At 37.6% G+C, this 27,480-nt stretch overlaps 1 long non-coding RNA gene across 1 annotated transcript in view; it reads left to right on the top strand.

Moving 5' to 3' along the window:
• Positions 1 to 24,135, top strand: part of LOC132376390 (uncharacterized) — a 251,195-nt gene extending 227,060 nt beyond the window's left edge. The window contains exon 4 of the long non-coding RNA XR_009506285.1: positions 24,058 to 24,135. This is a non-coding gene — a long non-coding RNA (uncharacterized LOC132376390). The remainder of the gene's footprint in view (positions 1 to 24,057) is intronic.
• Positions 24,136 to 27,480: the final 3,345 nt, after the last annotated feature.

Genomic DNA, 27,480 nt, shown 5'->3' with positions numbered 1-27,480 from the left:
TAAATGCAATATGAGGATCCTTTGGTCAGAGATGAGCTATAAACCACTCTTCCAAGAATAAAGTCTGATGTGGAGTGAGGGGATCACACTCTCATTATAAATCTACAATACAAAAATTATACGTTCCCTCAAATCGTCTTAGTCTTCAAAGTTTGATTCTTGGTAGGGAAAGCTTCAGATGTATAGGACCTGAGTTAAGCCAATGGAAAACCTGATGAATTGAATACTACTAACTACCCGAACCGGTTGAAAAAGCATGCGGCTCTCTGGATTTCTGCAGTTCTTAGATATGTGAAGTTATGTAAAAGCGTTGCTTTGGCCCACTGCAGGATGCTTGATGCAGTTTCATGGCATGTTTAAATCTCTGCAATCTAAGACGACACACTACTCTGTTTTACCCCCAAATTGGCTCTTAGTTACATTACCGTTTTGATTCTTTCCTTTCCTACTTGATTTACTTTTTTTGTGTGTGTGACGCTTCTCAAAGCCTTAACCATGTGGGATTATATTAAGTGGCACTAGTAACCAAGTTGAATACCAATAAACCTAGAATGGCTCATTATAGGGCAGGAATAAAGAAATGGAAAGTGCTAGTAGTTAAATAGGAGTTTATGTATCTATTAAAAAGGGTTCTGTTTTTCAAGCTGCCTTTTGTGGCATATTAGATGCGCTTTCTTGTGTTGAAAATCTTGGCAACTCTTTCACATTAAATATTTCAAGATCATTTAGTTATTTATCCTTCAGATACAAAGAGTAGAGCTATCCCACAAGGAGGAAAATGGAAAATTGCTGAAATTACAGCTGTTTTTACTTTTCCCTAATGGAAATAGCCTTAAAATCCATGGGGGGAAAATCCAATTTGAAGGAAAGCAGTATTAGAAAGCATACAATTATGTATAGTGAATATATCTTCAATGATGGAAAAATTCAAAATACATGAAGAGGAGCCTCCGTGACCATTTTCTCAATAAGGTGAGCTGATATTGTACACTGCTACTGGGGACTCCTGTGGCCAAGGAGACAGAGTAGAAATGGATTTATTTTTGTATTCTGGACTGGGGTAAGGGCACAATATCATTGATGGAGGTGAGACCATGTGCCAGAAACCACATATGCAATTTGATTTTCCATTCAGATTCTGCTCCTGAGAATAATTAAGTGATGATAATAACAGCTATTAATAAAGTTTAATTTAATGATATAATTGTTGCACAAACTAAGAGAGATAATTTTCTTAAGTTATCAAGTTATCAAGTTCTGACATGTGATGTGAGTCAAGCCACTTAACCAAGTTTTCCTCCTGTGGTAAAACAGGGAATACACTTGACTCTTTTGCTCCCTTGAAGATGGAGGCCCTTAAAGTTTTTATATTAAGTATAGGATATATTTACATTAATATAAATGTTTGTGTAACTAATTTTGTGAGCTCTTGATGGGTACCCATGTCGTGTCCTTTCCCACTTCCCGTATGTTGGTGTGACTTTTCACATAACAGTTGCATTCAGGCAGGTGTAAAACTATTGCACGAGGAGAGTAAGAAAATGACTCCTGGTTCTTTATTTAACATGGAAAAATGGATAGAGTATTGTGAAGCATACTTAAACCCACCCAGGATGAGATTGTCAAACTCTGGAAATACGACAGAGTTCCTATAGCCTTTTATATGGGCACCCAAGGGTGAAGCATTCATTTGGTCATATCTAGACCCTACCTCTCTAAACATAAATTTTATCTGGCATATGGGAATGAGACATTTAAAGGCATTAGACGAGGAAAAATAAATCCAGCCCAAATCCTCAAAACATTAGAAAGGAAATTGAGGTGTAATGAAATACGTTTTTTTCTCTCCATTTCTTGTGTCTACCGTTAAGGTTTTATGGAATTATTTTCCCAGGTCTTGGCTATAGGGTTTACGAGCAACCCTTCTCAGTCCTTATACTACACAGCCTGATATTCGTGAGCTTTGGATATTATGCATTTTTGCACATGCTTTACCCACAACTAGATCGTGTGCGGCCGTAGCTCAGGATCCATAACGGCAGGCACTGTGTGTTTTGCAAAATATACTCAAAAAAGGTATATGATTCTTATAATATTCCTTTTTAGAAGTTACAGTGAAATGTTAAAACAGAGATAAAGCTGTAAATAATAATAGAATAACTAATAACAAAAAGCTCTAAATAATAATATAGTGAGTAACTGTGTAACCACCACTCAGTTTAAGAAATAAATATTACCAATAAGTTGAAACTCCCTGTATCCTTTCTTATCTTATCACCTCCCCACCCCCACCAGAAGTACCCTTATCTTGAATTTGGTAATTATTATTCCCATTTACATCTTATTCTTTTACTAAAGACAGTACAGTAATATATAGACTACAGTGGTAAATATGTATAAGGAAAATGGTGTACAGCTTTTCATATTTTAATGTTTTATGTTAATTGAATAAACTATTCTCCTGAAACTTGCCAGTTTTTTGCTCAGCATTGTTTGTGAAATTCATCCATGTGGATACGTGTGACTTTATTCATTTTCATGGCTATGTCGTCTTCCATTACATGAATATACTACAAACAATTTAATCATTGTTCTCTTGATGGTCATTTAGGTTGTTTCTAGTTTTTGACTTTGCAAATATAGTTGTTATAAGCACCGCTGTACATTCGTTTTTGCATACATGTGCGAGAATTTCTCTAGGTTACATGCCTAGGAGAGGAATTGCTGGGTCTTAGAATACGTGCTTTGATTTTGCTAGATAACAACAGAATTACTCTTAAGAGCATCTCTTAATGTCACCAGAAGTTCCTCACAGGCAGCCCTTTACCTCCAGCTCCTGCTTCTTGTCTGGTCCTTTCAGGTTGTCCTACTGACTTTCCTTACTGACTTCTGCTTTTTCCAGAAGGAAGGCCATGAATTGGTCTTCTATGCTTTCTCCAATCCAGGCCTGTTAGTATCTGGCAGAATTGGATTCCTTCTGACTTGTGCCCACTATGAATATAGACTTGTCCACATTTTGTTTTCTATATAATTCTATTAGGAATCTAGAAGGTGGAAAAGAGGCATCTGTATTGGTGCCATCCCAAAGACGCCCTAGAGCCTATACATTTGCCTAGTGCAATTGTACTGTTGCCTGGGAGACCAGGTACCACTCTGGTCCTTTTTGACATTGACATTTTAGATATAGAATAGCCCTTGTTGGAAGCAACCTAAGTGTCCATCGACAGATGAATGGATAAAGAAGAGGTAGCATGGCATGCACAACTTGTTTTATAAGATGAACATTTCTTTTTTTCTTCTATTCTAGTCAGAAGTCAGCTGGAATCTTAAATTTTCATAAATTACACATTTATTTGGGAACGGCTAATCAGTGTTATTCCAGGGTCCTAATATCTATCTGCACCTGTATCTTGTGTTGAGAGATGAAAATAACTGATAGCTCTGAACCTTTTTAAGCGATGAGACAAATGATCACTGCTCATCTTCCCTGTGGCTGGCAGGGAATGATGTGCACAGAGGAATAGGATAGGTAAGAACATTGATTTTGGAGTTTGAAATATCTAACTTCTGAAAATAGTGTAAGAAAACTTATCAGTTGCAAGGGCTATCGCTGAAAGAGGCATGACTGCCTGTCATTTTCTTAATAACTTTAAAACACCTGTGATTGAGCAGTCATGGGAAAAGTCAAAGGAGTCATCTGGGACTTTGGCGATCTGGGTTTTCATCACGGCTCTTCTTACCAAATGAGTGTGTTATCTGTGTATTATCTCTGGGTCATTCTCTCCACTGGGGCTAGTGATGCCTGCATTGCTGTGATGCCAGGACGTTTGAGAGGATCCCATAAGGCAAGGCATGAGAAAGCAGCTCATGAACCATAAGCACAGGCTACCAGTTAGGTATCATCATCCAGCTGGTGAGATGGGAGCAACTGGTTCCAGCTGAGTTAGAAGGCACCCGAAAGCCACAACCAGCAAGTGTTATTTTTAAATGCTCAAATTTTCCTCATATGCATATATTTTTAGAACTTTGCATATCCAGCCATGGCAAAAACACATAGCTGACATTTTAGATGAAAGGTAAAATGGACAGTCTACTCTATGGATACATGGGGGAGAAAGTGGGGTGTGTGGACCCTGAAGCAATTCCAGGAGTGATGAAGAAGAAGATCTTTCCTGGGCTGAACATCATGCCCCTGTGTTTCCCAGTTTTTCTGGGTTCCTCCCCATCTTTCAAGGGAGGTCCTAGCTAGTATAACTTGCTATGGATTTGGGATTACAAAAATATGATCACTCTTGGCAAAAAGTTCCAGATGCTGGGAGAACTACTACAGAATAAGCCTGCTCTGCAGAATGATTTGATTCAAAATGTGTCCAATTTCTAGTCAGCAGAAGGCTCCTGAAATGTTTGTAGCATCCACGGGCTCCGAGTTACTCCCATCCAGGGTTCCAGATGCTGGCAGGCATTTCCCTCTATTAAATCAGTCTTAAAGGATTGCCATATGCACTTCACTCAAACCTTTCCCACACACGTGTTTCCATAAAATTGCTGCTCTACAGCAAATCTTTTCAACCACACTCATGTAAATGTGGCTTTTTCTGTGAATAGAATAGAAAGTACATATAAAATCTGGTTCAACAATAGTACCTTTATATACCACACTGAGCTTTATGCGGTGTGATGGGACACTGCTGCGTGATTCTTGGGAGGTCAGGGTCAGGCTTTTCTTGTTGTATATATAGTGGGTTCCCATTATGCCATAGGGCTGGGGCTCAGGAATCAAACTTGTTTTACGGATTTCCTATCCTAAGTTTTATTCCTCCAAACTTTATAGCTTTCAAAGTATTTTCCTTATACCCAGGTGAGGTAGGCAGAGCAGGTGTTATTATCCACATTTTATAAAGAAACCAAAGCTTAGCTATGACTTGTAGATGTTAAATACAGTTCACTGTACTACATTTAATAAGATTTTTTTCCCTATGTTATTTTATGTTACTTATTTATATTGTAGCTTAATATTTGAACAATGTCTGACCAAAATCATAGGAGTCAGGCCTGTATCCTTTTGAACGCTCTGAGATTATAGTGAAATGGACACAGATTTTTGGAAATATAAGCCACTGTATTTTTCATTCCCCTTCAATCATTATGTACTGCAAATGCATAGCTCCTTAGAGCAAATACATCCATAAGATAGAGAAAAGGGATTTGACCTTCAGGATGTCTTCACCAAATAGGAAGCAGAAGGGAACCCCTATGATGCTGAGAGGGGGAAACTGTGTCCTACTTCCTCAGGAGTAGCCTGGGGAGGCAGCCAACCTGTCTGAGTAGCAATACATTGAACTCGACGCTGATGGGGGCAGGATGTGATTTAGCCATGGGTTAGGGATACATCTTGCACTTTTCAATCCCCAAAGCCAGTGGACGGGTTGCAGAGGCTCTCAAAGTTCCCATGGTCCCCACTGGGGCGCACAGAGATGTAGAATGGGCCATCAGGAAGCAGGGGCCCTTCTCAACCAGAGGTGGGTAACGTTGATCGTGGATTCCAACTGCTGCTCCAGTGCAGTGCTGCCCCCAGTAGTCACCTCATGGGAACTGAGGGCCCAGGGCTGCCCTAGTGACAGGACCCAAAGGACCCTCTGCTGATCAAGCCCCACCCCCAACCCCAACACACTGAGGACTCGTAAGCTACTCTTTATACCCATGTGACACCTTCTCTTAAAAAATGGGGGGAATGTCATAAAGAGAACCTGAGAGGTTGAGTATTTTTCCAAATGAGACCTTAAGAAATTCTTATAAATTGCTTAGACAGAGAAATCTTTATTAGTCTAAAATTCCTCCTTCTTGTCTCTCCCTTTCTACCTTCCCCCATTCTCCTAATTACCAGTTAAAGGGAGGTGCTCGTGAGAGGTTTAGTTAACTTATAAGGATACAAAGGATGTTGCATTGTTTTTTGTAGTATAGATTGTCCCCAAATTCCGATAGTTTTTGAATTTACCATGGTGTGAAAGCAGTATGCATTCAGTGGAAATCATGCTTTGAATTTTGAATTTTGATCCTTCCCCGGGCTAATGATATGGGGTATGATCCTCTCTCGTGATGCTGGGCTGCAGCAGTGAGCTGCAGCTCCCAGTCAGCTACACGGTCACAATCACGAGGGTAAACAACTTGTACTCTTATAACCATTTTCTACCCAGACAGCCATTCTGTTTTTCACTTTCAGTACAATATCCAATTAGGCGAGATATTCAACACTTTACTATGAAACAGGCTTTGTGTTAGATGATTTTGCCCATCTGTAGGCTAATATAAGTGTTCTGAGCACATTTAAGGTAGGCGAGGCTAAGCTATGATGTTAAGTGGGTTAGGTGTATTAAATGCATTTTTGTCTTAACGATATTTTCAACTTACAATGGGTTTATTGGGACGTAACCCCATCGTGAGTTGAGGAAGATCTGTATATCCGAGTTTTAGGGTGTGAATTGTCCACCTTGCTATAATAGGACAGGGAAATATTCAATCAAGCTGAAGGCTACGTTAGAGGTCAGTGTACGTGAGAACTTTGGAAGCAACAGGAAATCACAGGCATTTTTCTTTTCTTGTATTTGCTTTCATTCTTGCTTGCCTAAGGATCTTTTTGTATAATGGACATCAGCGAAAGTGCCTTCCTCCAGGAGGGCAGTCCTCCTGCCTACCGTGTGGGCCTCCAGGGGTCCCCAGGCTTCTCGATTTAATTACCGTAAGACCTTTAGCAGTTGCCCCATGGTGCTTCTAGGCTTTCCCAGAAGCTGTGCCGTAAATCTTCCACCCACTGAAACCTTTTGTATATCCCTCAGCCAGAATAATTGGGAAGAAAATTATGTTCATGTTATTTCAGTTGGAGAAAGTGCTCATAATTCAGGGATCTGTGCAGTGGGACATAGAAATCCATTACTTTTAGGGTTAGTTCCATATTTCATTGACCTTGGGCAACTCTCTGGGCCACTTGGAAATGGATTGGGCTATGTGATTTTAAATGTCAGCATCTATTATTTGTTTGATTTGCCTATTCATTTAACACATATTTATTAAGCGCCTACTATGTGCTATCCTAGGTGCTAGGATGTGATAATGAACCAGACAGGCATGGCCTGTGTCTTCATGGTGCTTTTATATGGATAGAAAAATTGAGAAACTCTATAATAAATTATAAGGTGACATATACCATAAAACCATGATAACAAAGCCTTTGTAATCTAACTTTTCACAGCCATACTTTTGTTCCAGATCTTCCTGGGCCTCCGTGACTGGTTCTCTTAACAAGTCTGGTTCAGGTGGGTGTGGGAAAATGGCAGTGGAGAGAGCACTGAGGTTTCAGCACAGATATTGCTGGCAAATTGGCCCTTTTATGATTAGGGCAAAATAATGGAAGTGACTGACACTTAGAGCACCCATTGAATGCTAAGTGCAGCACTACAGGCTTAACATTTGTTACGACGTCTGAGGGAAATCATCTCAATTACTCTTGGCTTTGAATTCCCAGGTAAACTGTAGATACCTTTCCATCAGTTTTCTGTCTTCTTTACCATGACCTCTTCTTCTCCTTTAGTAAAATACAGCACAAGAGGCCACCAAAGGGACTACATTAAAGAGAAGGGGTAACAGGTCAGGGAACTTCTTGATGAAGAAAGGGCGTGTATGGGGGAGAAACAGAAGAGGAAGAGTAGTACCAGTGAGTTCACCTCTAAATTTCATAAGAAAAGGGCATTTTATAGCCATCTATCCTATTTTGAAGTAATGAAACATTTTCCTGAATGGGAAATCATGTCATCTGTCATGCTTGAGTAGGCTTAATCTAAAGAGAAGGAAAGTATTTCATATGTTTTTATGAGGAACTTTGAAAAAAAAACAATGACTAACCATCTGGTATATTTTAAAAATCTGCTCTGAAATGTATATTTTACATATTTTCTGGATTGCCTTATTTTACTGCCAAGCATCCCTGCAGAGATTCCTGTTTCAGAGGTCCACGTCCACATGTCCAGATGATTGCTAAAAGAGGACAAAACAGTCCCCCCCCCGTCCCCGCGCCCCTGCAACTGGTATTCTGATCACACTTTTTCCAGAATGCTTAACAAAAGAGAGTCTCAAACTAGGACTTATACACCTAAACTATTCATGGATAACTCATGTGTGGGAGGGCAAGCCCTTGAATCTGAAATAGTTCATTTTCTGAGTGTGTACTGCTTTCCTTCTATAGAGGGGTCAAAATTTACATAATGATGATGTAGATGGGGAAAAATATAAGAAAAATTTTATTTTGTTCTAAAGTGATGTTCCTTTGATTTTGAGCTTTATACCTGAAAATGGTGGAAAAAACTTAAATTTCTAAAGTAAAGCTATCTGGGTTTTATGTTTTGGGTAAATATTCAGGTGATTTAAAGTTCAAACTCTTTATTATTGTTATTTCTCCTCTCTCAAAGGTCCATCCTCCTTTCCAAAGTGGGCTCCAGGTGTAGGGGAAGGTGTGGGTGGCCTCAGGGCCACAGGGAGGAGACTGTGTGTCTTTTGGGGCTTTCCTGGAAATTTCCCGTGATCTGACTAGTGAGCCACTGATAGCTGTTGAGCGTGGCTTGTCCTGTCCAGCTGTTTGTGTGTGTGCTAACTATTGCTGCTGCTCCTGGATTTTTCCGCCCTATGGATTCAGGACCAGCTACATAATTTGTGAAGCCCCATGCAAAATAAAAGTATGGGGTCCCTTGTTCAAAAATTATGAAAAATTTCCAGAAGGCTACAACAGAGCATTAAACCAAGAAAGGGACCCTTCTGAGCACAAGGTTCTTTTAAAATTCTCTATTGTACCTACTCTCCAGAGAAACTCCAGAGCAACTGGTCTGGCAAAGAGACGCTAAGTCCTTAGGAGATCAGAGAGGAAGAAAAGCTGAATGGTAGAAGACAGATTTTTTTTTTTAATGGGGAAGGTGAAAACATGGATGCACGTTAGTGAGTCTTGTCCTTGACACATGCTTTGTTGCTGAATTCTGGTTAAGCTTGTTGATGGTTGCTGCATCTCTGAGTCTCTAAACCAAGATCCCTATAATTCGCTTTCTCTTTTTGCAGAGGTTAGCATCCTCTTATTGAGATGGCTGCTTTCTCCATGTTGTGTTAACAAAAGCCTTTATAGAAAGAGTTTTGTCTTTTTGCATTCCAGTTGGATATGGATTTTCCTTTTTTTGAGTGTCCTGGCACATATCTACATATCTAGATACATATCTATCTATCTATCTATATATATATATTGATAAATATATATATGACTTTAATATTGACACAATCAAAATCCCTCTCTCTGCAACCACCCCTACATGCTCTCAACTTACAACAGTGCCTTAAAACATTAAGCTTTAATATTTACATTGTTTTAGTACTATATCTTCAGTGTGGAGTGGAAAGCATTTCCTTGGGGCAGAAATAATATTTTGTTTGTATGAGGGCTAGTGCATTAAAGATAATTCATTAAGTATTCAAAATCCAAGTGAATGCTAATGGATTAGCAGTATGAATGCCCCCATTTTGCTTTTTTAAGAAAAGAAATGTATTTATGCTTTAAATCCATTAGAACATAATAAAATCAGATTAGAAGTTAGAACATTATTAAATTTAATTCTAGTGTATTCTATAGTATATTCTATATTGTGTAGACATATACTTAAGGAGTTGAAATAAGAGTTCAAATATTTCATTTGAAAATTAGGTGGCAATTTAGCATAACATTGGCTGACACTTTTTAAAAAAAAATTTAGATGACTAATCAGTCACAAATCGTATCTTATGCTAATAGTATCTTATCCAGCGTATAAAAATCAGGTCAAGGTCTCACTACTAAGGGACAATGGTTCTGTGTTAAATTAAGAAAATATCTTTATTTTACAGTTCACTATTTACCTGGAACAGAGAGAAAAATAAGGTGGCCATCTACCCTGTTTAATTTGTTAGCAGCTAATAGCAGCTTCTTAATCCTATAATTTGCATTGCATGCAGAGGCTGCTGATTGTGGTATTTCTGGGGGAAGGGCAAAAGCGTTCTCTTGAACAGATGCATTTGAAAAGATGTGCTCATGTATAGTTGAAAGAAGATTATTGCCAGAGGTTGAGCTTGTAGATTTTAAAAAGTCAGTCATCATCAATATTGTTGCAATTAGAAATATGATTGAAGATTTCCAGATTTTCCCTTTCCTCACCCTTCATACGCTTTTATTTTGTCTACATCTCAGTGGAATAGGAGCACATTCCAATTTCATAATCTATTCCTGTGATTCCTTTGTAATGTTTCTTAAATCTGAGCCTTTCTTTATCTCTCCCCACCATCCATGTTTAGGTTCCTGTTGCTTCAGTCCTCCATATTTAAAAACCTCTTTATTTGTCTTCTTGTCTTTACTCTTAGGCTTATCTAATTTATCTCATACACAGCTGCCATATTAATCTTCTGAAAATGACACTGGAGTACACTATTCTTACACTCAAAGACCTTAAAGAAGTCCCAGAGCCTAGAGAATAAAGCCCAACTTTCTTATTCTGGCATTTAGTCCCTGCACAACTGGGTTCCAACCGCCTCTTCAACCTGTCCTCGCCTTGGTCCTCCCAAGGAATCTGTCTTTTTCATTTCACATAGGCCAGTGGACAGCTACCCAAGTATGCTTCTGTCCTCACGTGTGTATTTGCTCACTGTGTTTTTATCACCTGAAATGCTCTCCCACCATCTCACCACTTACCCAAGTTATTGCCAGTCTTCAGAGTCATGACGGCATACATTTAAAAAAACCAACATACCTGTTATCTCATGTAGTTGAAAAAAAGATTCACAGAGCAGAGAGAACTTAGGCTGACTGTGAAGACTGGCATTAGCAGTTGGACAGGGAGAAAGGGAGCCCTGTTCGAGTATGCAGCAGGGACACTTCATGCAACCCTGGTGTGCTTCTCAATGGTCAGAGAAGGCTTCACCAAAAGGGATATTTGAGCAGATGGAATAGTGTGTGTAGAAGCCAGGAAAAGCATAAGCTTGGCTTGTTTGAACATCTAAATAAAGTTTAGGATAGCTGGTACTTTGAGTGTGGGCATGGGAATGGCAGGAGGATGCGTACATTTGGTATACATGGCCGGCTACATCATTTGTGGGCTCTAGTGCAATATAAAAATGTAGGCCCCTTTTCAAACAGCAGGCAAATAGCTTTCCCCTTTCTTTTGCATCCTCTGTCTTGATTTATTTTTAAAATTTGCTATTTAATGTGCTTCCTTGAGCACAGGGATATTTGCAGGGTAAGGGCTGACCTTCCCAGTCATCTGGCACTCCACCCTGCAACTTGGTGCATGTGTGCCAAACTTCACCCTTCCCTGCTCAGGCCCAGCTGGGGCCAGAGGGCAGCAACAGTTGCTAGGTCTGGGGCAGGTGGTTGAGAATCGTTCCTGGGAAGGTGAGGAGGCAGTGCATGCTGGGAGATAAGTATCTAAGGCCCCGCTATGTGCTCCATTGTTTCGCCAGCCTTCATTTACCAAATTTAAAAATAAAGTTATTAAGAATTTCAAGATGATGACATTTGAGTGTGGGGTTTTGTGCAACTGTACTATTGAGATGGTATTATTGTCTTCTGTTCTGGGGCAAAGTGTAGATATAGCACAAATATATATGATGCCAAGATCAACGGATCATGTGGGTCATTTCAGAGTCATTTTTTAAAAAACAGTTAAGGACATTAAGCAAGAAATAGCTATATAAATAAGCAGGGAAAAGATATGGAAGGTTTTACAGCAGTTTTAAGTGGTTTCCTTTGAGTTTGATTATTGTGTAATTAATATTTTCTTTTGGCTTATCTGTACTTTATTATGGCTCTAAAATAAACATGTATTGATTTTATAAGAAGAAAAAATAAATTATAATAATTTTTATTTAAAAAAAGCTCTGGAAGGATTTTTCTCTAGTACTGTTCAGATAAAGTAAGGCTCCAAAAGATGTATGTTCATAGCAGAAATGTGTATGTTGAGTAACCATCTTGGTATTTCCAGAATAAACCCATCTTGTCAATGATTAAACAATAAGAAAACCCTGATGTACTTATATTTTCTTGCTAATAATTTACTTTTGATTTTTGTTTCTAGGATTATAACTGAGATGAGAAAGTTATAGACTATTATTTTGTGTTAGAAAAAATATTTTGAGAAGAATGACATCAGCAAGAAGGCAGAATAGGAGTTTTCTACCACCATCCCCCAACAGCATTTATCCATTTTAGGTTTATAGTTTGATGAGTTTTGACAAATACATACGGTCATGAAGCCATTACTAAAATCAAATATGGATTATTTTCATCACCCCACAAAATTCCCTCATGTCCCTTTGTAATCAGTCTCCTATTCTATACTCCAGCCTTCAGCAACAAATGATCTGATTCCTGTCTCTATAGTTTTGCCTTGTTATTGATTTTAATTTAGTTGCACTGTGGCCAGGGAACATGGACTTTATTATAATGATTCTTTGATATTTAATAAGATTTGCTTTTGGCCCATTATGTGGCTAATTTTCATAAAGTATCTCTATGTCTGAATTGCTATATGCAGAGTTCTATATATGTCAGTCAAATCAAACTTGTTTATAGTTTTTTTCCAATCTTCTATTGTCTTACTCATTTTCTGTCTGCTTTATCTATCAATTTCTGAGAGAGGTATATTAAAATTGCTTACTACTCTGGTGGATTTGTCAATTTCTCCTTGCAGTTTTGTCAATTTTTTGCCTCATGCTTGTTGAGTTTAGGTACCTACAAGTTTAAAATTGATAAATCTTCCTCATGAATCAAAACTTTTATTATTAAATATTAACTTTTCTTTATTCCTAAAATGCTTTTTTTTTAAATTATTTTTTTCTGGTATTAATCTAGCTTTCTTCTGTCTAATATTTGAGTGATATATTCTTTTTCTAGCCTTTTATTTTAAGTATTTCTGAGTCCTTATGTATTATGTGATTTTTTGTATATAGCCTAAAGCTGTATTTATTTTTAACCCAATTTAATAATTTCTGCTTATTAACTGAATAGTTTAGACCATTTACACTTATTATTACTTATACTTTTAATTTGTCTTATCTTACTTTTTTACTTCATATTTTATATTTTCTTTTCTGCCACTATTGAATCCTTAGAGTTTTTGTTTGTTTTATTCCCTATTCCCACTGCTTTGGAAGTTATATATGCTGTAGCTCTTTGAGTGATCGCTCAAAAACTTTTAATATGCCTACTTAAGTTACTAAAGTTTAAATTTAATATCACTACTGTCTTCATGAACAATGAAATAATTTCAGAATTCTTTAAACATGATTATATCCTTCCCATGTTCTATATTATTGTTATCCAGTATTATAGTTGTCACCTATTTTTATAACACCCAAATCTATAGTTTTTTTTCTTCAAATCTGTTGTTTTATATAATCTGTTTAGATCTAGCCACATATTTGCCAGATTCTTTATTCACTACTCCTAGCATCTCATACTTTCCTCCTGAGATCATGTTTCTTCCTTCTGAAGTATATCTTTTTTTTTTATACAACTTTATTGAAGTATAATTGCTTCACAATGCTGTGTTAGTTTCTGTTGTACAACAAAGTGAATCAACCATATGCATACATATATCCCCATATACCCTCCCTCTTGAACCTCCCTCCCACCCTCCCGATCCCACCCCTCTAGGTTGTCACAAAGCACCGAGCTGATATCCCTGTGCTATGCTGCTGCTTCCCACTAGCTATCTATTTTATATTTGCTAGTGTATGTATGTCGATGCTACTCTCAGTTGGCTCCACCTTCCCCCTCTGGCCCATGTCCTCAAGTCCATTCTCAGTGTCTACATCTTTATTCCTGCCCTGCCGCTAGGTTCATCACTACCATTTTCTTTTTAAATTCCATATATATACATTAGCATACTGTATTTGTTTTTCTCTTTCTGACTTACTTCACACTGTACGACACACTCTAGGTCCATCCACCTCACTACAAATAACTCAATTTCGTTTCTTTTTATGGCTGAGTAATATTCCATTGTATATATGTGCCACATCTTCTTTATCCATCCATCTGTTGATGGACACTTAGGTTGCTTCCATATCCTGGCTGTTGTAAATAGAGCTGCAATGAACATTGTGGTACATGACTCTTTTTGAATTATGGTTTTCTCAGGGTATATGCCCAGTAGTGGGATTGGTGGGTTGTATGGTAGTTCTATTTTTAGCTTTTTAAGGAACCTCCATACTGTTCTCCATAGTGGCTGTATCAATTTACATTACCACCAACAGTGCAAGAAGGTTTCCTTTTCTCCACACCCTCTCCAGTATTTATTGTTTGTAGATTTTTTGATGATGGCCATTCTGACTGGTGTGAGGTGATACCTCATTGTAGTTTTGATTTGCATTTCTCTAATGATTAGTGATGCTGAGCATCCTTTCATGTGTTTGTTGGCAATCTGTATATCTTCTTTGGAGAAATGTCTATTTAGGTCTTCTGCCCATTTTTGGATTGAGTTGTTTGTTTTTTTTGATATTGAGCTGCATGAGCTGCTTGTAGATTTTGGAGATTAATCCTTTGTCAGTTGCTTCATTTGCAAATATTTTCTCCCATTCTGAGGGTTGTCTTTTCATCTTGTTTATGTTTTCCTTTGCTGTGCAAAAGCTTTTAAGTTTCATTAGGTCCCAGTTGTTTATTTTTGTTTTTATTTCCATTTCTCTAGGAGGTGGGTCAAAAAGGATCTTGCAGTGATTTATGTCATAGAGTGTTCTGCCTATGTTTTTCTCTAAGAGTTTTATAGTGTCTGGCCTTACATTTAGGTCTTTAATCCATTTGAGTTTACTTTTGTGTATGGTGTTAGGGAGTGTTCTAATTTCATTCTTTTACATGTAGCTGTCCAGTTTTCCCAGCACCACTTATTGAAGAGGCTGTCTTTTCTCCATTATATGTTCTTGCCTCCTTTGTCGTAAATTAGGTGACCATATGTGTGTGGGTTTATCTCTGGGCTTTCTATCCTGTTGCATTCATCTATATTTCTGTTTTTGTGCCAGTACCATACTGTCTTGATTACTGTAGCTTTGTAGTACAGTTTGAAGTCGGGGAGCCTGATTCCTCCAGATCCGTTTTTCTTTCTCAAGATTGCTTTGGCTATTCGGGGTCTTTTGTGTTTCCACACAAACTGTGAATTTTTTTGTTCTAATTCTGTGAAGAATGCCATTGGTAGTTTGATAGGGATTGCCTTGAATCTGTAGATTACTTTGGGTAGTACAGTCGTTTTCACAATATTGATTCTTCCAATCCAAGAACATGGTATATTTCTCCATCTGTTTATGTCATCTTTGATTTCTTTCATCAGTGTTTTATGGTTTTCTGAGTACAAGTCTTTTGCCTCCTTAGGTAGGTTTATTCCTTGGTATTTTATTCTTTTTGTTGCAATGGTAAATGGAATTCTTTCCTTAATTTCTCTTTCTGATTTTTCGTTGTTAGTGTATAGGAATACCAGAGATTTCTGTGCATTAATTTTGTATCCTGCAACCTTACCAAATTCATTGATTAGTCTAGTAGTTTTCTGGTGGCATCTTTAGGATTTTCTATGTATAGTATCATGTCATCTGCAAACAGTGACAGTTTTACTTCTTATTTTCCAATTTGTATTCCTTTTATTTCTTTTTCTTCTCTGATTGCCGTGGGTAGGACTTCCAAAACTATGTTGAATAAGAGTTGTGAGAGTGGACACCCTTGTCTTGTTCCTGATCTTAGTGGAAATGCTTTCAGATTTTCACCATCGAGTATGATGTTTGCTGTGAGTTTGTCATATATGGCCTTTATTATGTTGAGGTGGGTTCCCTCTATGCCCATTTTCTGGAGAGCTTTTATCATAAATGGGTTTTGAATTTTGTCAAAAGCTTTTTCTGCATCTATTGAGATGATCATATTGTTTTTATTCCTTAATTTTTTAATGTGGTGTATCACATTGATTGATTTGCATACATTGAAGAATCCTTGCATTCCTGGGATAAATCCCACTTGATCAAGGTGTATGATCCTTTTAATATGTTCTTGGATTCTGTTTGCTAGTATTTTGTTCAGGATTTTTTGCATCTATGTTCATCAGTGATATTGGTCTGTAATTTTCTTTTTTTGTGATATCTTTTCCTGGTTTGGTATCAGGGTGATGGTGGTTTCATAGAATGAATTTGAGAGTGTTCCTCCCTCTGCAACTTTTTGGACGAGTTTGAGAAGGATAGGTGTTAGGTCTTCTCTAAAAGTTTGACCGAATTCAGCTGTGAAGCCACCTGGTCCTGGACTTTTGTTTGTTGGAAGATTTTTAGTTACAGTTTCAATTTCATTACTTGTGATACATCTGTATATATTTTCTAATTCTTCCATGTTCAGTCTTGGAAAATTGTACCTTTCCAAGAATTGGTCCATTTCTTTGTGGCTGTCCATTTTATTGGCATATGGTTGTTTGTAGTAGTCTCTTATAATCCTTTGTATTTCTGCGGTGCCAGTTGTGATTTTTCCTGTTTCATTTCTAATTTTATTGATTTGCATCCTCTCCCTTTTTTCCCTGATGAGTCTGGCTAAGGGTTTATCAATTTTGTTTATCTTCTCAAAGAACCAACTTTTAGTTTTATTGACCTTTGCTATTGTTTTCTTCGTTTCTATTTCATTTATTTCTGCTCTGATCTTTATGTTTTCTTTCCTTTTACTGACTTCGGGTTTTCTTTGTTCTTCTTTCTTGAGTTGTTTTAGCTGTAGGGTTAGATTGTTTATTTGAGATTTCTCTTGTTTTCTGAGGTGAGATTGAATTGCTATAAACTTCCCTCTTAGAACTGCTTTTGCTGAGGCCCATAGGTTTTGGGTCATCATTTATTTCTATGTATTTTTTTATTTCTTCTTTGATTTCTTCAGTGATCTCTTGGTTATTTAGTAGCACACTGTTTAGCCTCCATGTATTTGTGTTTTTTACCGTTTTTTTCTTGTAATTGATTTCCAATCTCATAGCATTGTGGCCAGAAAAGATGCTTGATATGATTTCAAGTTTCTTAAATTTTCCGAGGCTTGATTTGTGACCCAAGATGTGATCTATCCTGGAGAATGTTTCATGTGCACTTGAGGAGAAAGTCTGTTCTGTCACTTTTGGGTGGAATGTTCTATAAATATCAATTAAATCTATCTGGTCTATTGTGTCACTTAAAGCTTATGTTTCCTTATTTATTTTCTGTTTGGATGATGAAAAATACCCACAAAAACAAACCCAAAACAATTAAGAAAATAGTAATAGGAACATACATATACATAATAACCTTAAATGTAAATGGATTAAATGCCCCAACCAAAAGGCACAGACTGAAGTGTATCTTTTATGCATTCTTTTAATATACTCTGTTGCCTGTCAGTTCTCCTAATTTGCTCTTTTACTTTTTAGCTATGTACATAATTCTGGGCAGACAGTTATTTTCTCTGTATGTTTGAAACTATTACTTTTAGTCAGTTTGAATGGTTATAACAAAATACCATTAGACTGAGTAGCTTGTAAACAACAGAAATTTATTTCTAACAGTTCTGGAGGCTGGAAGTCTGGGTGAGATCAGGGTGCTAGCATGGTTGGGTTCTCGTGAAGGTCTTCTTCTGGCTTGCAGACTATCATCTTCTCCTTGTATCCTCATATGACAGAAGGGGCAAGACCTAATGACCTAATCACCTCCCAAAGTCCTCACCTCCAAATACCATCGCATTGGGGGTTAGGATTTCAACATATGAATTTTGCAGGTGAGGCATAAACATGCAGTCGTAACAATCACGACCTTTTGTCTTCTATTGTCATTAAGTCTTAGGATTCATTTATCTACAAAATCAATTTTGGAGAATTCTCAGTCATAATTTCTACAAATATTACCTCTTTTCTATTCTCATTATTTTCTTTTAGAAATCCAATTTGACATATGTTGGAGCCTCTCATTTTGTCTCCCATGTATCTTAATTTCTCTTTACTAATTTCCATTTCTTTGTGTTGCATTTGGAGCAGTTGTTTAAGCTTATCTTCCAGATCATGCCTATTCTTTCGCTAAGAGTGTAGCTCTTCCAGGATCCAGTCTTTATGCAGGAGTCTTAGTTCCCAGTTTACAGCCCAGGGCCTAGGTTCTATTTCTCTGGAGGTTGTTGTTAAAAGCAAGACTAAACATAAAATTAAGTTACAGATAAGAGTAAATGCCCAAGGGAAGCTGAATATCTCACATCAGGTTACTATACTGGTTTTCAATTTGCTTTTCTTTTTTTTTTTTCAGTATCTAGGTATTTTCCTTATATTTTATGATCTCAGCTATATATTTCAAAGGGTATTTGTTATATTTTGTCCAGTATTTCTAGATGTTTCATAAAGAAATGAATTCTCAGTGTATTTATCTGCTATATTACTTGACTTGGAAGTCCAGAGTTCATTCTTTACCTGAATTTTCTTTCTAAAAACAATCATCAGAAAGAAGAACAAAGGTGGAGGCATCACACTCAAACAATCTTCAGAAAGAAGAACAAAGATGGAGGCATCACACTCTCTTATTTCAAACTATATTACAAAATTATGGTCATTAAAATAGTATGATATTGGCATAAAAACATACATATTGATCAATGAAACAGAATAGAGAACCCAGAAAAAACCCATGCATATGTGGTCAATTAATTTACAATGAAGGAGCCAAGAATATATAATGGGGAAAGGATAGTCTCTTCAATAAATGGTGTTGGGGAAATTGGACAGCCACATAAAAAATAATGAAACTGGACCACTGTCTCACACCATCCACAAAACTTAACCCAAAATGGATTAAAGACTTGAACATAAGACCTGAAGCCCTAAAACTTCTAGAAGAAAATATAAGTGATAGTCTCCTTGACATAGGTCTTGGTGATGATTTTTTGAATCTGACACCAAAAGTAAAAGCAATAAAAGCAAAAATAAACAAGTGGGGTTCTGGAGAGCAAAAGGATCCATCAACAAAATAAAAAAGACAACCTACTGAATGGAAGAAAATATTTGCAAATCACATATCTGATAAGGAGCTAATATTTAAAATATATAAAGAACTCAGTAACAAAAATCTGATTAAAAAATGGGCAGATCTGTATAAACACTTTTCCAAAGAAGGCATACAATTGGGCAACAGGTACATGAAAAGCTGCTCAATATCATTGATGATTAGAGAAATGCAAATCAAAACTACAATGAGATATCACCTCACACCTGTTAGAATAGCTATTATCAAAAAGACAAGAAATAAGTGTTGACAAGGATGTGAAGAAAAGGGAACCCTTGTGCACTGTTGGTGGGAATGTAACTTGGTGCAGCCCCTATGGAAAACAGTGTGGAGGTTCCACAGAAAATTAAAAATACAACTACCTTGTGATCCAACAATTCCACTTCTGGATATTTATCATAAGAAAAGGAAAACACTAACTTGAAAAGAAAAATGCACCCCCATGTTCACTGCAGCACTATTTACAATAGTCAAGATATGGAAACAACCTAAGTGTCCATCAATGGATAAATGGATAAACAAATTGTGATATATATATATGTATATATATATACACACACATACATAAGAAGAATAAAATCTTGCCATTCATAACAATATGGATGCACCTTGAGGGCATTATGCTAAATGAAATAAGTCAGACAGAGAAAGACAAATACCATATGATCTTTCTTATATGTGGAATCCAAAACAAACAAACCAAAACCAAGCACATGGATACAGAAAACAGATTGGTATTCACCAGAGGTGGGAGGTGTTGGTGGAGAATTGGGTAAAGGGGGTCAAAATGTAAAAAAAAAAATTTTTAAAGTTCACAAACAATAAAAAAAATTGTTATAATATAATCTATTTAGATAATACTTAGATTATAAGCTCTTTAAGGACAACATTCTTTTCTTGTACATTTCATAAATTGTATCACATTGATATGGCAGGTATCCAGTACATACTTTTTGGGGAAATGAATGAACACATACTTTCTCAGTACGTTCTGAGTGATGTATCATAGAAATTCATATCTAGAGACTATTTTGAAAGTGAGTTTTAAATCCATAAATGAAACTGACTTAGCCTTAATGGCCTATCATTTCAAAGAGTTTTAGTACTTAGTGACCATTTAATGTATGGATTATTGACCTATTCATTCATATTGCAGATGCTTTGAGCTGTCCAAGTCTGCCAACAGAAATCTGTTTCACAGACTTCAAGATAATTGACTTAGTAGTCTTTAATGATTGCTGTTATGGATGGCTGTGCCCTTAATTGATAGTTTAGCAGATTAACAGCTCGCTGTATGGATTATTTCACACTTCTATGCATTTTAGAGAATGAATGTATCTCTAATGGTTCAAGGCAAATCAAACAAACATTTGCTGAACTTCCACTAGGGCAAAACACTGTCTAATACCTAGACAAGGCGGGGTAGGGTGGAGGTGGAAATTAACTTTAAAAACACACAACAACAGCAACAAAATGCATGCAACAAAAAGGTCAAAATAACATGGTAGGCATCTATAATGGATGCTTTCCATGAAGATTGGCCAATTTGTATCAATGCAGCACTAATAAGAAATGATATCAAAATTATTATTCTAAGAATTTCTAAAACATATTCAGAGTGTTTGTGTAGGCACATTTGTGCTAAGAGTTTCTTATTGAATATTATTGTTTATAAAACATGAAATTAAGAGACACATTAACAGCATTTGAATAATTAAGAGGTGTTAGCAGCAGCAACAGTGGCAGTGGTAATCATGGCCATGGTTAAAACAAAAACAAAAACAAAAAACTTGTTAAATATCATCCTGGGTATGCTTTCTTCCTGGCTAGTAATGTCAAGTCAAAGAAAGGATTTATTGATAAGAAGAAGAGGTGGACGGACTCCTGTCTATTCATGAGATTGTGTGTAATGTTTAAGAGTATGAGTATTTTTACCAAACAGACCTTATTTTGAATCTCTAATTTTTTGGTTAGTCGCAATATAAAGCTATATAAGTAATTGAACCTCTCTGCAGTTTGGTCATTTATGAAATGGGTGTAATAATTACTTTGCCATGCAGTTACTTTAGCATGTAGTTGTAAGTGCCTGGCACATACTTTGAGTAGCTTTGCATACTCAAAGTGTTCAATAAATAGTAATAATTATTATTCTAGTTATTTTATTAGTTGCAAATTTATGTGTCTGCCATGACTGTAAAAATCTAGCACTGCCATTTACCGTTAGGGAGCAAGTGTTGGAAAAGTCAATGTGAACTTTGATGACAAAGCGGACTTAGGGTGCAGCTAGGAAATTAGACTGGGGAAAGACAGGCTGTCTGTATGACAAGTTGGTGAAAACAGGAGATAGAAAACTGCGGTGGTAGAAATTCCATGTTGGTAATTGTGGAAAGAAAGGGAGGCTTATCACTGTGGTGTTCTCCATTGAGCTCATGAAGACTGCTTGTTAAATCTAATTTAAAAGAGAGAAATATTACCAGAAAGCACATTGGAATTTGCTCTTTTCAGCTTGACATTTCCTATAGAAATAATTACAATTGCATTTTAATATCTGAAAAATATTTCAGGTAAGAAAGGGTGATGCTTGCACTGAGAAGGATAATAGATGTGAAGTTTCTCTGGAAAAATTAAGAAATACTATGCAAGCATATAATATGATTATTGTCCTTCCTAGCACCTCTGTGTGTACATGTATATGTGTGTGTGTATATATATACATATATATATATATGTATGTATGGCTTCCCAATCAAGACTTAGTTTTCTTGACTCTTTGGCCTTCCTGAATGTTACGGCAATTTACTGGAAGTTCAGAGGTCAGAGAAATTCATCTGGTGCAGAAAGTAAAATGAAGAAAGACTTTATTTCCTCATTAACGCATTTGCTTACATAAAATGGAAATGCTTGATAAATACAAATAAATCTTGGAGGGAGAGTTGGCAGAGTGACAAAAACAAGTTTTCCTCATGTTTGTTAAAGGTGCATTTTGGGTGCAACAGAGGAGCCCATTTACAGGCTCTGGGCTTCACTGCCTCTCACCCAAAGCAGGAGCTATGAGTCCAGGTTGGCTCTAAGATTTCAAGTCCAGTGTCAGCTTACATTTCCCAGTAGACAGGGTAGCCTGTGATTCATTGCCAGTAGCCTGCCACTGGAGGCATGGTTAATGAGGTTTGAAGTTTCATTTAAATTTTCGTTTCAAAATCCTTTTCTTTCCATGAAGATGAAAGTTAAGAGTTTCCAGATAGGCTTAGCTGGAGTGCATTCCACTTCTCTGAGGTTTAAGAGTGGTGAAGGAAATGTGGGTAGGAAGGTAGGAACCATGTCTGACTTAACTGCCCCATTGCTACCTGCTGAGATGTTTCTTGGGCAGGTACCAATTTGCCTCAGGCATTTAGAGGGCTTATTTCTTCAGGTGGGCTGGCCCATCATCTCCTCAGGCACAAGCCTACTTTCCATTAGTGCTAATGTGAAGGGTATGCTCCCTGAATCACGAGTGTGCAGACTCGTGGATGAAAGGCAAGACTGGGGCTGTCGAGAGGAGTCAGCAGGGCAGGGGGAGGTTCTCTTGGAACAGTGGCAGGCATATTCTTGCCAGGAAGTATGCATTTCTTGAAATTTTTATTCCTGTCTTTGGAAGTGGAATTAGGAGACTTTTAAGACTACAGAAAGCCAAATGTAGGGCATGAAAGTTTTTACCTGGTGCATAGGTATCAACTGGTTAAAGAGACAGATTTTCAAACTGCCAGCAAAGCAGAATGCAAAGAACCAGATTAAGGAAGATATTTTAGAATAGCTAGTCTCAGCCAAGCAAAGGAGAGAGAAAGAAAGGCAAGATGTGCTGTGAGTACAGGTGTGGCTTGCTGCAGCAGACAGCTTCTGACCTTCTTCACGTAACAGCAACTCCTCCCAGCCCTGCAGAGCAGGGGAATTCCAAATTTGTTGCTAAGTAATAATTTGTCACAGTTGGATGCTCTAATAAAAGCTGTTGATACAGATGCTGTTCTTCTGAAAAAGTTAGAAAGGTTGAAGTGCAGATGAGTAGGGAGGGTCTATAGGCAAATTTTAGGTTGCTGTGACTTGGGCTTCATTATAGCTTAGTTGGCAGCCCTAAGTCTATTTCCCAAACTGAACTTTTGCTTCAGTCTTGATTTCACTGGGTCAATTAATTAATGAATTCAACCAATGTTGATTGAGCTACCTGACTTTGTAGCCGAAACATAGTCTTCGCAAGAGTAATTATGGCCAGTGTCATTTTATCATGTCAACCACTAAACATTAAGTGAGAGTTTTTATGGTGTGATCCCAGCCATCTACATCAGAATCATCTGGGGTGTCTTCAAGAATGCACATTCCTTGGCCTTTCTCCAGATCTGCCATAGTAAAACTTGAGGCACACATGTACACACCAACTCGGGCGACCCTTATAAATACTAACATTTGAAAATCACTGCTTTTGTTGATGTTTATCAGTTTTCAAATGTAGGTGGGCAGTTTTTGTAGAGGCAGTTTTTCTCCCATACATACCTTCATGCCAATTAAATTGAAGTGCAGACACATAGTAGCAAGGATTCTTAATTCACATGGCTTCTGGAAAGGTTCAAACTAGAGAGCTTGTGCTTTCCCAGGAATCCAGACTGGAGTAATAAATGTCATACTTAAAAATAATAATAATATGTCCTTCCAAATACTAGGCCTATCAAACACATATCAGTAGATTAAACAAACACCTTGAACAATTCATAAAACAAGAAATGTCTTTTCAACTGTACTTAACTATTGTTACATTATGGTTTAATGTAACCATAGTCTTCCATTTAGATTGATTTTTTAAAGAATTTGAATGGTCTTTTTATCTTTCTTGGAACTACATTGTGGAGATATACCATCATAACACATAGTATAAAGCATACACATGAAACAGAGTGCTTGTCATGCAATGATGCTCAGAAAATCAGTCCTGCTTTTTGATCCTTCCTCCCCTGCTCCTTCTTTCCCCTCTAGATGGCTCCAGGAATTTATATCAACTTTGTGGCGACCACCTTTCTGATCCATGATTTCCGATTTAAGCCACCGGCAGTGTATTCATCCTATTTAAAACACTGGAGATAATTAAAGGTACCATTTGGTTCTTAATTAAAAGCATCTTCTTTGCCTGATTTAGCCTGTCACGTAGACTTGGAGATGTATGCTTCCTACTGTGTCCCTGCTCTCAACATGGCCAGTTGGGAAAGAGAAGAAGATAAATGTGGGAAATCCCTTTTCAGAAAGTATATGGACTCCATTTCCTTTTTGTCCCAAATGGGAAAAAGGCAATATCCATGTTTCCCTTTTGAGAAAATGAATGAAGCTATATCCTCTCATCAGTGTAATTGCAGAGTTTTGAACAAGGATTTTAACTAGACTTAAGGACACCTTTGCTTATCTTTTGTGCTGACATTGTTGCTACCTCAGGTTAAATATCTCTGCCCTTGCATTAATTACCCAGAATCTTCTAATTGAGCAGCTCAGATTACAAGGGTTTCGAGAGAGACCGTTATATATCACCCTTTACCTTCATTTATATAATCATATGTAATCACAAAAGAGCCCCCAAGAGGCACAGAGAGGCCATGGTTCTTTTCTGGGACAATCCTTGCTTAGTTTACCAAAGATTTCACTCTCTTCACTGTTACACAAATATCTGTGAAAGTTACCATTTATTTTTAGGAGTCATTTTGAAGTGTTCCTGAGTTACAATTTTAAATCCAGAGTATAGGTCACTGGCAGAATGCTATTTATATATCTATATCTATATTATAAATAATTTTAGCCACATTTCTGGTGCTCCTTTAAAATCTCTTAATTTTGTAGATCAGAGCTGCCCAGATCACAGATCTTGAAGCATATCCATCTCTTTCACATGCAGCCTTTGCTCTTCAAGATCTCTAATTTATGTATTGGAAAATCCTATTAAACCAGCCTTGACAGGGCAAACAATAGTAATTTGCTTTTTCTGTTGATTGCAAATGTGGCTTCTGGGTTACCTGAGTACTAATAGTTTCTTTTCTTCAGTTTGAGGTGCACTGGGATTTTAAATTTAAAAAGTCAATTTAATTTCCAGTGCCATTTGTTTTGAAAAGAAAAAAAAAAAAAATAACCCAGGGAAGCTGGGGATCTCTGAGGTCTTTACACTTGATCTGAATGTGAAGTTACAGTTTGTGGCCAGCATGACTTTTAAAATTAATTTAGAAACAAAGTTAACATCGATGAAGAAATGAAAGAAACACAGTGGAAGGGACCCAGAACAGAAGAAGGATTCTGATTTTGATGTCAGTTTTGCACTGAGCTAACCTTGGGGTTCCAGATTTTTACCAGAAGTCAACGGAGGTGCAAAATCACTCATAAAGCTCACGATTTGGGTGTGGGCTAGTAGAAATTGATGCTCAGAGAATTTGGTTAAATGACAATGATTCCCTGAATTTCATATGCTTTAGGATGGTTACTTCTAAAGACTCCTGCCCCTGAGGTCAATAATGAGCTCAGTAATTTGGTGGAAATTTGGGGTGTCAACAACTTCTGGGTGGTGTAAGTCTGTCTGCCACAACTTAAGCTTGGTGCACTGTTTAAATCAGATCAACACTTGAGTGATGTCAGCCTCAGGGAGTGGGAGTCTTGGTCTAGGGGTAGAGGGAGTGAGTTGAGGGAAAGACATATTACTCAGAAGAGGAAGGAAGGAGAGGAAGGAGGAGGATGCAAACACTACTGATATTTGAATAGAAAATTTTAAAGTACTGATTGTCTACCTAAGAGTAACTTGAGTAAATATTAATAAGTACAGAAGTCTGTAATAGGTACTTTTTTTTTTAATTTTTTTTTTAATTTTTTTTTTTTTTTTTAATTATTAACACCTTTATTATTTATTTATTTATCTTTTGGCTGTGTTGGGTCTTCGTTTCTGTGCGAGGGCTTTCTCTAGTTGCGGCGAGCGGGGGCCACTCTTCATCGCGGTGCGCGGGCCTCTCACTATCGCGGCCTCTCCCGCTGCGGAGCACAGGCTCCAGACGCGCAGGCTCAGCAGTGGTGGCTCACAGGCCCAGTTGCTCTGCGGCATGTGGGATCTTCCCAGACCAGGGCTCGAACCCGTGTCCCCTGCATTGGCAGGCAGATTCTCAACCACTGCGCCACCAGGGAAGCCCTGTAATAGGTACTTTACACTAATAAATTTGATTATTTATTGATCCTTTTGTCACAATACTTCTGTTGACAATCATAGGAGAATTTCCTCACAGTAATCCTGAATCTTCAAAAAATATATTCAAAGTCATCTTGGCTTCAGCCCAATCCATTGTTTTATTTGTTTCTCCCTTGACTCTTGGTCTAACCTCCACTTCATTTTTTTGCTAACCAAATTTTGAAAACCGTAAAGTGACTCCATCATTTAAGCTCATTATTATTTCCCCACTGCCTGGTCTAGTATCAGGCATATAGTTGGTTGTTGAAATTATTGAATCATTTTGTTTTCAAAGATAAAATAAAAAAGCTCTTGGAGTACTACCCATCTTTCCATACACAGATGGAATGTCTTGACCTCTTTTTCAGTGAGGACTCAGGTTTGTTGCTCTGTATATATGGCACTGTGTGCATACCTCTTGCTCTTTGATGGGAGACTATCCCCCCCCCCCATTACTCTGTACCTCTTTAATCTTAGCCTGGCCAGTGCTATTCCATGAGTGATAATGAGTGAAAGATTAAATAGAGTGGAGGAAACAAAGGGAGCTCATGGGCCATTTCATTTGGTGCTTCCCAGTGCCCTCCCTTTACTATGGGTACCAGGGGATGCTTCTACTCAAGGGGACTGCTAGCAACTGCCTGGGGCTCAAGTGTTTCTCTGAATTTTATGTAGGTTTAATCCAGATGTTAAGACTGTTCTCTAGAGTCTAACAGTGCTGGTCTTACTGCATCTAACCCTGGGAGGAGTGTTCACATGGTAATAAATAACTTTGCTAGAGAGGAGAGCTGGGAGTTGAGTCCGGAGGACGTTGCTTCCATTCCAGGCCAAATTGTTTTCCTAAAGTAGGGGAAATGTTGTACTGGGGATAAAGTGTCCTCTTAAGTGTTCTCACCTCTGACAGGAAAAATTCAATTTCCCTGAAAGATATGTCACCTCTTTTCCCTTCCTGAGACTTTAATGTCTGTATCGCAGTGGAAAAAGTGCTGAGGATCAAAGATGTAATACAAATGACTGGGTAACGTTTTGAACCCTACTTGTGTGGTCATCAGAATGTCTGAGACCGCAGGTGGCTGGTGGCAGATGGAGAGCTGTGGGAGTGTTGGAGGGACAGCAGGGAAGGCTGGTGAAATGATCTGAACACAGAATCGTGATTCTGATACTGCGTTCTGCCACCAAGCACAGGTTATTAGCTGTAAAAGAAATCAACTTTCTTT

Source organism: Balaenoptera ricei, chromosome 12 (assembly GCF_028023285.1).
Source record: "Balaenoptera ricei isolate mBalRic1 chromosome 12, mBalRic1.hap2, whole genome shotgun sequence".
Lineage (NCBI taxonomy): Eukaryota > Metazoa > Chordata > Mammalia > Artiodactyla > Balaenopteridae > Balaenoptera > Balaenoptera ricei.
Note: the sequence above shows the minus strand (reverse complement) of the source record. Positions and strands in the feature narration are given on the sequence as shown.